Here is a 13,655-nt window from a genome sequence, read left to right as displayed (position 1 = left end):
CTCAATGCATTGCTGTATTAAGTAGGTTAAGGTAATTCTGTCATGTTCATTAGGATAACCACCACAAAAAAATTATTTACTAATACAGAATCCATACTAGTTTCTTCTGCATCCTCATTCTTATCTAATGACTTTACATTCCATTGAGTAGGATCCATAAATGTTTCTTCTGTAGTCTGCCAAGGTATTACATGGTACATACACATGAATGATGAAAGAAATTATCAAGCATTTACTTTGTGCCAGGAATTAGGACAAGTTTAGGTGGTCATATATGAATGAAACAGTCTCTGTCCTCAAGGACCTTGCATTTAAATAAGAAGGTAATATTACCAAGGGGTGCCTGACCAAGAAGTTGTGTTTCTGACCTCAAAGTCAGAGAGATAGCACCATAGAGAAATTGATTAAGATGTACTCTCCTGGAAGGTTATTTTGTTTTGTTTAGTATTCTCAAAATTAAAATTGGAAAGAGAAAGGTGGTTCACAACGTCATGACATAGAACTGTCTGGGAATTGGTAAAGTGGCCTGGGCATAGGCTAAGTAAGCGGGAAATGCTCTTCAAGCAGAACCAAGAAGTACAGGGTTGGGTCCTGTACTTATAGATAGAATTGGAGCTTAGACAGCAAGTGGCCTGGCTTGGGAATGGCCATGAGATGGCATACTGGCATGTATCACGGGATCAAGATTTTAGAACTGGAAGGGACCTTAGAAATCAAAATGGATCTGTGACTTCCTAATTAAAACTTCCTTATGATGATGACCATCCATCAGAATGCAGCCAAACAAGTGGGCATGCACTGGAGCTACGGTGAATGATAATCAAGACCTGATACCTGGGACAAAGAAGGTGTGCTGGATGCTCACAGCAGCTCTGTCCTGGTAGACCCAGTCTGGAGTAACTGCCAAATTAGGAACTAGGGAGAAGAAGAACCTTAGGAGGAATCTTGTTGAACCCCCCTATTTTGCAGAGGAAGGAATTCATAGACTGAAGTGAAACAGTTAAGAAGTATATCATATATACCTACAGTATACCATAGGATTTAGAGCAAGAAGAAAGATCTGAGACATCATTTATTCCAAATCCTTCAGTTGACAGGAAAGGAAATTGAAACACAGAGAGATCAAGTGAGCTCCCAGAATTATAGAATATCAGATCCTAACGGTCCATTCCAGTGTTAATTCCATGTTGTTGGACCATTGTCTTACTAAGTCTTCTTAAATTCATCAGATCATCAATTTAGATCTGCAACGACAGAGGGTAGCTGCCACAGCCCACCCCTTTACCTCCTTATCCTCTCTTCCCCACCAAACATACCCGAGGTTATTTTGCCTGGTAGAAACAGAACTATTTTATCATGAATGTGGCTGAATTTAGCCCCAGATCCTGGCCCCACCCCCTGTGTGTTGGAACCCTTCTCTGCAGATTCTGCAGCATGGGAGGGGGCTGAATGTAGAGATGGGACCACCTGAATGGAGAAAGCTGATGTGTTTCTGCCATCAGGATCAGTCTCCAATCTAAGTGTTTTCTGTCAAGGAGTGTCGCTGGTCGTGCTTTATAGTTTGACTCAGTGTGGGAATGATGATACTGGACTCAACAATATAAGGACGTTATGGCCATCAGCACAATATATTTGAAGGGCCCTATCTGCTCATAAATATCTCCTCCATCCACTCCTGGCATTGTCTGAATCTTCCACCATTACAGTTCTAGCATCTTAGATCTCATCAAGCCATGAGTAGTTTAGAGGACTCAAGTGTCACAAAACTAAGCTTTGGAGGGAAATGTTCCGATTTTAAAGTCATAGCCAGTCATGACCAATGGGAATGAGTGCTGTCTGTGGGACGGTAAACTACCAGGGACATTTTGAGGGTGCTGAATGTGTCAACAAAGGATGCAAAGATAATGTGGGCAGGGGCACAGAAACTTAACTATTTTTCTACTGAATTTGCTTTTGACCATCGCTGCCTGTTAAGTTCTGCTTCGAGCTTTTCCAAGGTAGACCGTTTGGTAACTCCATTGGAGCAGCAGGTCTCTTGTTGACTTTGTGGCCACCACTCCATTCCCTCTCACTAATGCTTTCAGTGGAATTTGAGGCAAGCCCAGATCAAGACAGTGACATGAGATTACCTCCTGCTTTCTGGGCCTAGGGAGGAGTATAGGGGAACTCTCTTGAGGAGCTCAGTGTGCCCACTGAGCAATGCCTCATATTTCTAATGGCTTACCTTTGTGGTCAAGGGATAAAAATTTAACCAACAGCTTTGAAAAAACGCCATGCCCCATCTGCCCATCCTGGTGCCAATGGTGAACATGCAGGCAGTCTCCCTGCATCAGATCTAAGATAGTGACAGATGTTTTGAGTGGTTGATACAATTAGAAATGGCAATTAGTAATACAATCTCTGTCTATTTTCTGACACAACATCTGGTTGAACATCCATTATGCCATGTAATATAAATTAGATTTAAATACATGAGGCTTGTATGGACAAGTGCAGATTTTTAAGAATCTCTGTCCGGATTTTATTGTCCCTATCTACTTTCTGCTAAGCGATTATATCCAAGTGGCTTACAGCCTTGGATACTAATCTCTGATATGAACTTATAACAACAACAACAACAATGGTAGTGATTGCTAAGATCTGTTGTAATACTTTACTTGACAAAATGCTTATAAATGTGATTTCACTTTATCCCCAGAACAACATTAGAGGGTAGGTACTTTTATTACCCCCATTTTGCAAATAAGAGAACTGAGGCAGACCAAGGTTAGGTGAATTGCTTTAATTACCACAGCTGGGAAGTTTCTGAGTGTAGACTTGAACTCAGGTCTTCCTGACTGTTAGCCTAGGACTATTTTGACTATGTCACCTAGTTGCCTTTAAAAAAAGAAATCTTAATGTAGGGTATATGAACTTGGGTTTTTCTTAAATACATATTTTGAAAACTGTGTTTCAGTATAATTGTAATCACACATATTTCACTTCATGCATTGAAATCATTATTCCAAAAAGGAGTTCATGGGTTCACCAGACCTGAAAAAAATACAGAAAATTGTTCAAGAACTAATGCTTTAAAAGGAGGTTTTCAGCACCTAAGCAAATTCAATCCAATTCAGTGAGAGCCTGTTATGTGCAAATCATTGTTCAAAATGCAGAGAATAAAAAGACAACACAGAAACAGTTTAGTACCAGCAGCAGTAGTAGCAATAGTAGAGTAGTAGTAGCAGCAGCAGCAGCAGCAACACTAATAGTTTCTGTATCATTTATTTGAGGCAAGACTTAGTTTCTTGGTTACTTTCATGGGTTATTGAAGGTTGGTCCTCCATGTTACCTCAAAGAAGCTGAAAAGGTTTTTACATTAAAATGGAGTAAAGAGTAAATAATTTGTAAACGAAAGAGATGAACCAATATCTATAAGAAACAGAAGTGTAAGATGTTTCCAAACACTACTGTTTAACAGAGACATTGTCCACTTAGAATTGACCATTGTCATAAAGGTCAGAGAGTGAGGTTGTGGGAGCTGCCCAACCTAAGATATTACAGAGAAAATAGATGACTTCCATTCATTCATTGGTATTTGTCTATTTTTATTTTAGCCAAAATAAGAGGAAGCTTTGATTTGTATTTAAATTAGATAAAAAATAATGCTGCATTTGCATTACACAGCTCACTTTTCAAAACAATTCTCCATTTATTCTTTTTTCAGATCTTCTTGGTATACCTATGAGACAGATATGACAGGTGAGATAGCTCATACAGGGGAATAAACTTGAGTAGCAGATGTTGGATGCCATGTAACAGTGGTGACAGAATTGTACTCTTTCAGACAGATCTGAACATGTTTTTGTACTTACAAAAGGTAGATCAAAATATCAACATCTACAAACTGTGTAGGTTGAAAATTTCTATAAAGGGGCAGAGATGAGAAGCACTGAAGTGCCAAGAGAGGCAGGAGAAAAAGGAGTCCTTGTCTAATCCTACCCGAACCATGGGTCCCTCAACAACGTTCATGACAAGGATTCAGTCTATTCTTCTAAGGTCTCCAGTGTCTTGGTGGTATTCCTTCTATTCCAAAGTATTCTATTCTACTTGAGGTTAACAATAATTATATGGATGGACCTTATGCCATTGAGGTAAAGCCTACTTTCCTCTACTTTTTATTTATTAGTCCTAGTTTTAGTCTGTGCAACCAAGCCAAGTAAGTCTTTTCATTTTTGTGATTAAAACTTTCTCTTTGAGATACTTGCTTCTAATGTGATCCTGCCTTTGTTCCCCAGAAACCAGCTGCTACTTTGGGCTCAAGGAGTACCCTGTGGGTACCCATTCCTATGACTATAGCTTATGAGTTTCCACTGACCCCTGTGCTTAGTACTGAAAGGCTGTACATAGACAGAATTAGGTCTTAGCAAAGTCATTTACTAAGGAGAGCAAACAGACAAAATACCCTCTATGACAAAGCAACAGTAGTATAGCCACTAATAAATACACAGGTCCTTTGCGGAAAGATTAGGCTTATACTTAGAAAGCCATGGTCAGAAGGTAATGCATGTAAAGAATGCATGTGGCCAAAGGTATTCACTCCCGCCATATTGCTACTTTGTTGTCATTTCCTCCCCTTTGAAATGCTCACAAAGCTCCCTCTGGGTGCAGAAGGCCTCCTTAATATAGGACACAATAGCGTTTGGGAGGTCACAGCTTGCTCTCTTCTCTGCTGCCAGGAGGCTCAGCTCCTTGGAGCTGCTTGGAGCATTAAGTGAATACGTCTACACATCTGCATCAGTATGGCATTCATGCACCCTGTTCCTTCAACTGCTCCTCAAATTCTATCATCCTGATAAATTCTTGAACTGCTGTTACAGGTGTCTTTGGTAACTTTCTTTATTCCTAGATGCCATGATTCATATGTACATGGAGCAGGGGAGAAAAGAACAATCACTCCTTTTACCCAGCTCTCCCCAAGAGGTGAAGGGCTGGATATTTCCCTGATTGCTAACTCTATCTTCAACTCTTGAATTGTCTGCTGGATCTAGCTATTTAAAACTCTACAAGAGTGTGGTCAATTTTTGTTCATGCAAAGAACTCAATTAGAGTTCTCTTTTGACTCAATCAGAGAAGCAAATCTCTACCCTCACTATTGACATAATGGGTCTTGGATTCTTAGTTAAAATGGGAAGGTAACAAAGGATAGCTTGGTAGTCCTTCCTCTTGAACACAATGTTAATTAAGGGGCAATATTACAGGTTTTGACTAGCTAGTCGATTAAGCATGAATGTCACATTAAAGAGGCAGGCACAACAGTGGCAATGCAAGGGATGCTGAAGTCCCAGGGTTGAAAGGAAATTGAACAGCCCTCCCCCTTCCAAGCTGTCCCTGCCTCTTCCACTTCTCTGACAAGTGCTCATCTCCTTTGGGCTGCAAGACCTTGAGGAAAGGCTGCCCAAGCCTTGTGGAGCCCATCCATTCTATTCTCAGACCTGAGGGTTAGACAGTTCATCCTGCTAGGAAAATGAGAAGTGGCCTGTCTGCAGAGTCATCCTGTTACTCTAGGCTTTATGTTCTAAGGCCAAGAAGTCCAAGCATAATCCCTTCTGTATGTGATATCCCTTCAAACACTTGGAGATGACCAGCATGTGTCCCCTCAGTTTTCTCTAGGATTGAAGTACTAAATGCCTCCGGTGGAAGGAAGGATCTCATGGAATGAATTCAAGATTCTTTACCTATCCAGCTCTTCAGTGCCACTCCTAAACCAAAGAGGGTGTGATTGACCATAATCCTCTGGATGAGATCTGAACAGGGCAGATGGGAGGCATTTGTTGCCTTTCTAACCTCTGACTCTGGGCTTCTTAGTTAACCCAGACTAGTACTGACTTCACATGCTTAACTGACATGCTCTGCTGACTTATGCTCAACTTGAAATGCACTAAGCCTCCCAGGTATTTCTCTGTTATAGTTCTACCTAGACACCTCTCCCCAGCGTGTGCTCATGAAGTTGACTTTTTTGAATGAAAGTCCAGCCAGAAAATCACAAATGGAAGCTGAGGACATCCTCAAATACCAAATTACCAAACAACTATCTTCTGAATTTTCCTGTCTTAAATTATTTGACCAAAGGCAAATGATACAGGTACTCTGGATGTGTCTTTGAAAGTCTTTGTTTACCTCAGTCACCCAGGATCATGAGTAAGCTATGGTCTGAAGGCTGCTACAAACCAAAGTAAGTTCTGGGAAATCATTTGGAGGTGGTGGTCTAGGGGTGGGGGCAAGGAATAATAGAGGTCACAGAGAAGTTTAGGTACTATATGTGGCATGGGAGCAATACAACATTCCCCCTTATTTTTATAGAGGAATAAGGCACTATCATTACAGTACATTATAGTACAAAATAAAATGCATAAAGGTCCAAGTAATAGTTTTATTGTATGATATACAAATCAGGGAGGATTTCATGGATACATTTCCTTTAAGTTTTGAGATACTACCAATTCAAAAGGGTATGGGTAGGAGTGGCAATGGTTTCCAGTCAAACAGGAGCAAAATATGAGCAAAGGCACATAATTTGGGCCTGTAAAACACTTTTCTTGTTTTGTTTTTGTTTTTTAGGCAACTGGGGTTGAGTGACTTGCCCAGGGTCACACAGCTAGTAAGTGTCAAACGTTTAGTCTAAGGCTGGATTTGAACTCAGGTCCTCTTGACTTCAGGGCCGGTGCTCTAAGCACTGTGCCACCTAGCTGCCTCTGTGTAAGACACTTTTAGGAGACAGTGCGCAGCCCCATGTGACTGGAATCTAAAGTGCATGTAATGTAGTATCATGAGATCAAACCACAAAAATCAGAGATAGGGTGGTGAAAAATTGTGGAGGGCTTTGAATGTCAAGAAAATAGTAGGAACTTAACTTGTTTTGCAGTTGGGTCCCCTTAGATGAATTTAAACTAAAGAGAAACACTCATTTAATACTAGGATAGGGAAAAGTACTATTTTGATAGATGCAGCAGAATGAAAACTTACCGACTGATTGGCTGACTGAATGAGTAAAGCTTTTACCATGTGCCAAGCGGTCTCCTGGTTTGGAAATCAAAGGGCCTAATTTCCAATCTTGGTTCAGTTTCTTTTGCTGGGGTAATCTTTGGCAAGTTCTCTTTTTTTTCTGGGCTTAAGATTCTGAGGGTGTAGAAATGAGGCCTTGAAGGAGTAGATGGTCTCTAGAGGCTTTTCCTGGCTGGTTCCCCAGTCTTGGGACAACAGAAGGAATCATGGCCACAGTCTTGAGGGTCCCTTATCTAAGCAGCCATGCTTGGGTTTCTGGGCTGAGTCTCTTGGACTCTGCCTCCAAGCTGCCACTGGCAGGCAGAGGGCCTGTTCTTTGCATGCTCTGTCACTTCCCGTGCAGAGTCTGTTTCATTCCTCTGAAGGTTTCTCCTTTCTCCTTCCAGAACAAATGAGAGACTGCATTTGTTGAAGATAAACCAGTCAATGCTCAAGGATTTCTTGATTTCTGTAACAATTAATGGCATAATCTCAGTCTCACCATGAATTTCTCCTTCAGTTGAACCTCCATGCTTATTAAAGATGTTGTACAGTGGTACAGCCTCCTGTGATTCATGTGGCTTATGGGGAGAATTCCTCACCCTTTTTGGGTTATTGTGTTATAAAATAGAGAAGCCCCAACATAAAATCCATTCTTACTCATAATAACTGCCAGCCTCTGTCTTATTGTCTAATAGAGGACATAATGAACTAAAATACTGATCACAGAAATGTGGCTATCTAGGGTTAAGCTTGCTAGACTGATACCTTTAGCATAGGAAGCCACAGGATATTGGAAATGATATTAAAAGCATTTGGTAATTTTAAAATTTGTTTAGCAAAAAAAAAAAAAGAAAAAAGAAAACATGAAAATACTGCACTAGCTTTCACTTTCTGGTGGTATGTGGGGGAAACCTTCCCATTCTTATTGTCCTCATCTTTGTGGTGACATAGTTACTAACCTAGTTCAGGTCCTCCTCTCCCCTGACTGGATGACTATAATTTACTCTGTTGCCCTTCCTGCTTTCAGCTTTTCACTTTTCCAATTCATCCCCCAACCAATTACCAAAATAACATTCTCAAAACATACAAAACAAACTTCAATGGCTTTCATTTTCATCCAGGATAAAAAGAAACATGTGAAAAAATGAGCTAAACCCAGCATTCCAGGCTCATTCCAGTGTGGTTCCAATCTATTTTTCTAGCCTTAGTTCATATTAGTTTCATAGACTCCACCTCCATTTTGAATGCCTAAATATTCCCAAATCAATATTGCCACTTTTTCCTCCTTGCATTTTCCTAGATCACTACTTAACTCTTGGAATATGCTTCATCCAAACTCCACCCCTCAGATCCCTTGTCTTTCTTTAAGGCTTGACCCAGATGAGTGCACTTAAGGAAAGCCAACGCTACCTTTGGGGTAAGATGACAGTCCCCGAGTCCTATCTTTGACATTTGTTATCTGTGGGACCTTGGCCTCTCTGAACTTGCTCGGGTCTCAATTTCCTCTCCATTTCTGATATTGTGACCTTCTCCTTGAAGTCTTTCATGATCTCACTCTCCCAGTTGTCCAAGTGCTTTGTCCTTACTGGGATTAGCTTATCATCCTTCACTTTCTGCAGCTTATTTGAATAAATATTTGAATAAATTATAACATTTTTGGGAAGGGCTGTTTCATGAACCAGCCAATAAACAAGTATTTATTAAGCATCTCCTATGTGCCAGGCACTGTGCTAAGTGATAGGGGTACAATGAAAAATGGAAGATAGTCCCTGGCTTCAGAGTTATTTGTATCAAGGTAATAGTTGAATCCATGGGAGCTAATGAGGCCAGTGAGAGAATGTAGAGGTAGAAGGCTAGGACCAAGCTCTGGGGTACACTCAAGCAGAGGAGGTATGATTTAGAGGATGACTCTACAAAGGATACTGAGAAATATTTAGTTTAATGTTTCGCTCGGAATGGCCAAACATCTTCAGGGACAGTGTAGCTTAGTGGATAGAAAGCCGGCTCCAAAGCCTGAAAAATGTAGTTTCATTTTTGCCTCTGATGCACACTGGCAATGTGGCCCGGGACAAGTTACTTAACCTTTTAGTCCTCCAGGGAGCTCTGTGGGACTACAAACTTAAGAGAAAGTACATTAATAGCAAGACATTCCTCATATGGGTATTCCCAATAGCAATAAAATAATAGGCCCAGTCCCTGTCACTTAATAAATATTTGTTGAATTGAATTTTTTTTTTGCATCTACATTCTTAAATGTAGATGTAGCCTTTCATGAGGATTCCTCTTCCCATGTAATTTTCTCCAAATACTTGGATTAAGAATGTTATATGCTCTATCCTGTTTCTCTACTCTCTTGACCTCTAAAATCCTCTTATTTTGTCTTCTTTACTCATTCATTTAGCCTCAAGATAGTTAATCAGAGCTTAACACAGTGCCTGGTCCATAGTTAGTGCTTTGTAAATACTGTTGACTAACTAATATATACTCACATGATTCCATAAGGGAGGAAATGGATTATTTCTCACCATGTGCTCTCTTTTCTGCATCCTTATTGAGTTCTAGTACTTGAAAGGCATGGATTCAACATTAGAGGAGGGATTAGAAGTTTTCTCTTGGGTTGCAGAGGACTATGTCCAGAGCAATGAATAGGAATTGCAAAGAATTGATTAGACTACATAGAAAGAGTGGGGGTGGAGGCAACCTTCCCAACAATTAGAGCTCTCATTTCTTTGAGAAATGTTGGATTCTTCCTCATTGGAAGCCTTTAACCAAAGGTTGGATATCCTGCCCCATGTTGGGAAGTGGTATGGATTGAACTAGCTGGTCTTATGTCTGTTTTAACTGAGATTCTATAATCCCAATTTAAATGGCCTGTCTTTACAACTGCCTACATAAAGTCATCTTCCTCTTCTGGAGAATCAAATGGATCAGCGAAAAATTTCAAGGGGTACATGAAAAAAATGCTCATATACAAACATACATACACATGCATATACAAACATATGTGCATACATAGACACATAGATGACCCAAGTGGAAAAGATAAAACTTGATCCTTGGAAGGAACTTGCAGAATGAATGACTATAATCCAGAAGAGGAAGGGAAGGAAAATAATGTCAGAATTCTTGGACCTCTTAAACTGCATGTACACATACACACATGTATATGCACATACATGTCTACATTTATGTGTGTACATACACATATCTGATATTTGAAATTATTTACATGTTTTAAAACTTTTATATCTGCAACTTGAGGCTCTTCCTGAGAAGGAAGAAATTGGTTGCTCTGAGGCGGTAGTATTTATTTGTCTCTCAAGGAATGATAAAGAGCCTCCGTAATGTTGGGAGAAAGACCATCCAGGTAGGAGCACAGAGAAGTGGAGGCTGGAGACTCCTTGTTATGGGTGCCAAGTATGTTATTACTGTTACATGTTATTATTGAGATGATAACTGCAACAGAAATAGCTGTTATTTTCCCCAGCATATTTCTATGACTTAGAAAAAACCTTACCACAGTCATTAAAGCAGATGCCTACTGCCCACCTCTAATGATTCCTGTGGGCTCCAATGATGATGTTAGAAGGAACCTAAAATAAATTGGTAAGATTTTGAAGTCTTGGGCAAAACCCTAAAGATGATTAGGCCATAGGTCTTGTTTTCTTCACTCTTTACCACTGAAGGAAATGGAAAGAAAAGTGTGGCAACAGTGACTGAGAGTGAATAATTTCCTGAGAAGGTATTTGAGACCATGAGACTCATTTCTGGACCATGGTTTACAAATAAGAGCTGCTGGAATCCTGGCTTGGTACTGAGGCACCTAACAAAGGCTAATTAGAACATATGGGTAGGTTATCTTACAATCTAATCAAAAGAATTTCTAAGTGAAAATGAAATAAAATTGTATATATATATGCATATATACATATACATACATACACATATACATACATATACACACACGTGTGTGTGTGTATATATATATATATATATATGTATGTATGTATGTATGTATGTATACATATATAAAATGGGAGAATATGCTTGACTCACATTGAGCCAGCAATGATGAAAGTGGAATAAGAGTTGAAACAAACAGTATGCAAACACAAAATCCATGGGTGATATCGGTAGTAAAACCCAGGCTTGAATATATATAAACAAATCCAAAAAATTTATATGAAAAGGAGGGAGAACTAGCAGTCCCAATATTAATAGGGGTAAACCCAACCTCATACGAATCATTAAGATTGAGTGATGTGAGGCCTAGGAGAAGAGAATGTGGTTCCAAATAGGCATGTCTTACTGAAAATCCACAACCTGGATAAAGGGGAGTGGTTGTGGGCAGTGCTATACCCTACAAGGAAATATCTAAACCACAAAGGAGAGCACATTGGAGACAGCATATGGATGAAGATCTGTGGCTGGAGAAACTGGTGGTTTTGTTATTGGAGTAAACTACGGAGCTCCTGGTCATAAGAAGCAAAGAAAATACTAGTTCAGAAAATGGAACCTTTGTGTGTTATAGTGGAATGATATCGCAGTGATGGGAAACTGGAATTACTGAGACATCTACTTGAATATGCCTTGTTAATTCTCTCTGTCTCTCTCTCTTTGCTTCTATTTTTCAATCGCTTGACTTGCCTCAATGACAATTTCATTCTTCAAGAGATTGCAATAATAGCAAGGGGTAAGTTTACTATAGATATTATTTTCACTAACCGGAAAGAACTGATTGCTGAGGTGGAAATTATGAAAACTTTGAAGTTACCATTTCCTTCTAAAGTTTGTGACAAGGGAGAGAAAATATGTAAATATTTTGACAAGTCCTATAAATTTGGGGAAAGTAGATCTTAATGGGTCCAGAAAAGGCTAGAAAAGATACAAAGAAATAAAAATCTACAGGAAAAGTTAGCCCAGTAGGGATCAGGGATTCCCAAGAATGAAATTTCAAAGATGCGAAGGGAAATAATTACAGTTAAAAGAAGAAAATTAGGAGTTATTTACTGAAACCAATGTTAATACACACAGAACTCATTAAATTATATATGAAAGGTGGTAGAAAACAAGATGGGTAGTATAGGACTTCAAAAAAGGAAGAGGGACAATTTTGCCAACCATGTATTGGTATATTTGTCTTCCAGCAACTCCTCCAGCACTAATTCTTTCCTTCTGATCGTCTTTGCCAATTGTTTGGCATAAAGAAAAACCTGAGCGCTGTTTGGATTTGTCCTTCTCATTGTTAGTTACTTGGAGCAATCTTTCCACATCCTTATTAACAGTTTGCAGACCAAGATGGTGGATCAGAGGCAACCTGGCTGAAGTTGCTCAACATTGACCTCCAAACAACTTTAAAATAATGCCTCAGATAAAATTTTGGAGTGATAGAGACAACAAAAATCATGTTGAAACATTTTTTTTCTGGCCTAAGAAAACTTAGGTGGTCATAAGGAGAAGTTTGTAACACTGGAATGGAAGCCTGTCGAGAGCCAGGAGGCAGCCACAGCAGTGGTAGCATATTTTATATCTCACATTCCAGAAGTTGTAAGAGAATTGGACAACTGGTCTGAAAGAGATAACAGGGACCTCTTTGTTGGCACTGGGTATAGCTGGCACTGATTGACACTCTATTGCCAATATGTACTTCTGGGTCACAGTTCCCCAGAGGCCTTGGTTGCAGTTCCAAAGTAAAGAGAGCACTAGAGCTTGTGGCTGCAAGGGACCAGAAGGCATTTTTTTGGGTAAAGACCAGAGTAGAGACTAGGAGATGGTGATTATACCTCTCTCAGGATTATACCACCTTGGAAGCACCCAAAACTTGCAGACCCCCAGAAATACATCTGAAAACAGCAGAATGAAACAAACAAACAAACAAACTAAAACTTGGGACAATGCTTCCCCAACCCTTGGTATACACAGTCCAACTTTAACATAAAGTTCAAAGTCAAGAAATAGGCTGGGAGATGGGTAAATATCAACAAAATTGACCATAAAAAGCTACTACTGTTGTAGAGACCAAGACATAAAATCAGAAGAAGACAAGAAACAAACAAATGGAAAAAAAAGAAGAATTTGACCATAAGAAAATGATACTGTGGTGGCAGGGAAAACCAAGACATAAACTCAGAAGAAAACAGCAATATGAGAATAGCTACAACAAAAGCTTCAAAGAAAAATACTAATTGGACACAACCCCCAGAGTTCCTAGAAAAGTTAAAAAGATAAAGTGGTAGAGGAAAAATTGAGAAAAGAACTGAGTGATGCAAGAAAATTATGAAAAGAGAATTTGTAGCTCAGTGAAAGAGCTACAAAAACGCTGAAGAAAATACCTTAAAAGACAAAATTAGTGAAATGGAAAAAGAGGGACAAAAGTTCACTGAAGAATTTTTTCTTGCTTATTTGTTGTATTGAGTTATTTAAAGATTTTAATATTATATTTCCCCCAATTACATGTAAAAACAATTCTAAAATTCTTTTTTTTTCAAATTTTGAATTCTAAATTATCTCCCTCACTCCCCACCCCTTATTGAGGAGGCAAGAAAAAATTTGGCATAGATTATACATGTGTACTCATGGAAAACATATTTCTATGTAAGTCATACTATGAAAGAAAAGACAAACACACA

This window comes from Phascolarctos cinereus, unplaced genomic scaffold (assembly GCF_003287225.1).
Source record: "Phascolarctos cinereus isolate Bilbo 61053 unplaced genomic scaffold, phaCin_HiC Scaffold_1;HRSCAF=81, whole genome shotgun sequence".
NCBI classification, from domain to species: domain Eukaryota; kingdom Metazoa; phylum Chordata; class Mammalia; order Diprotodontia; family Phascolarctidae; genus Phascolarctos; species Phascolarctos cinereus.
The sequence above is the reverse complement of the archived record's forward strand: the minus strand, read 5'-3'. Positions refer to the sequence as shown.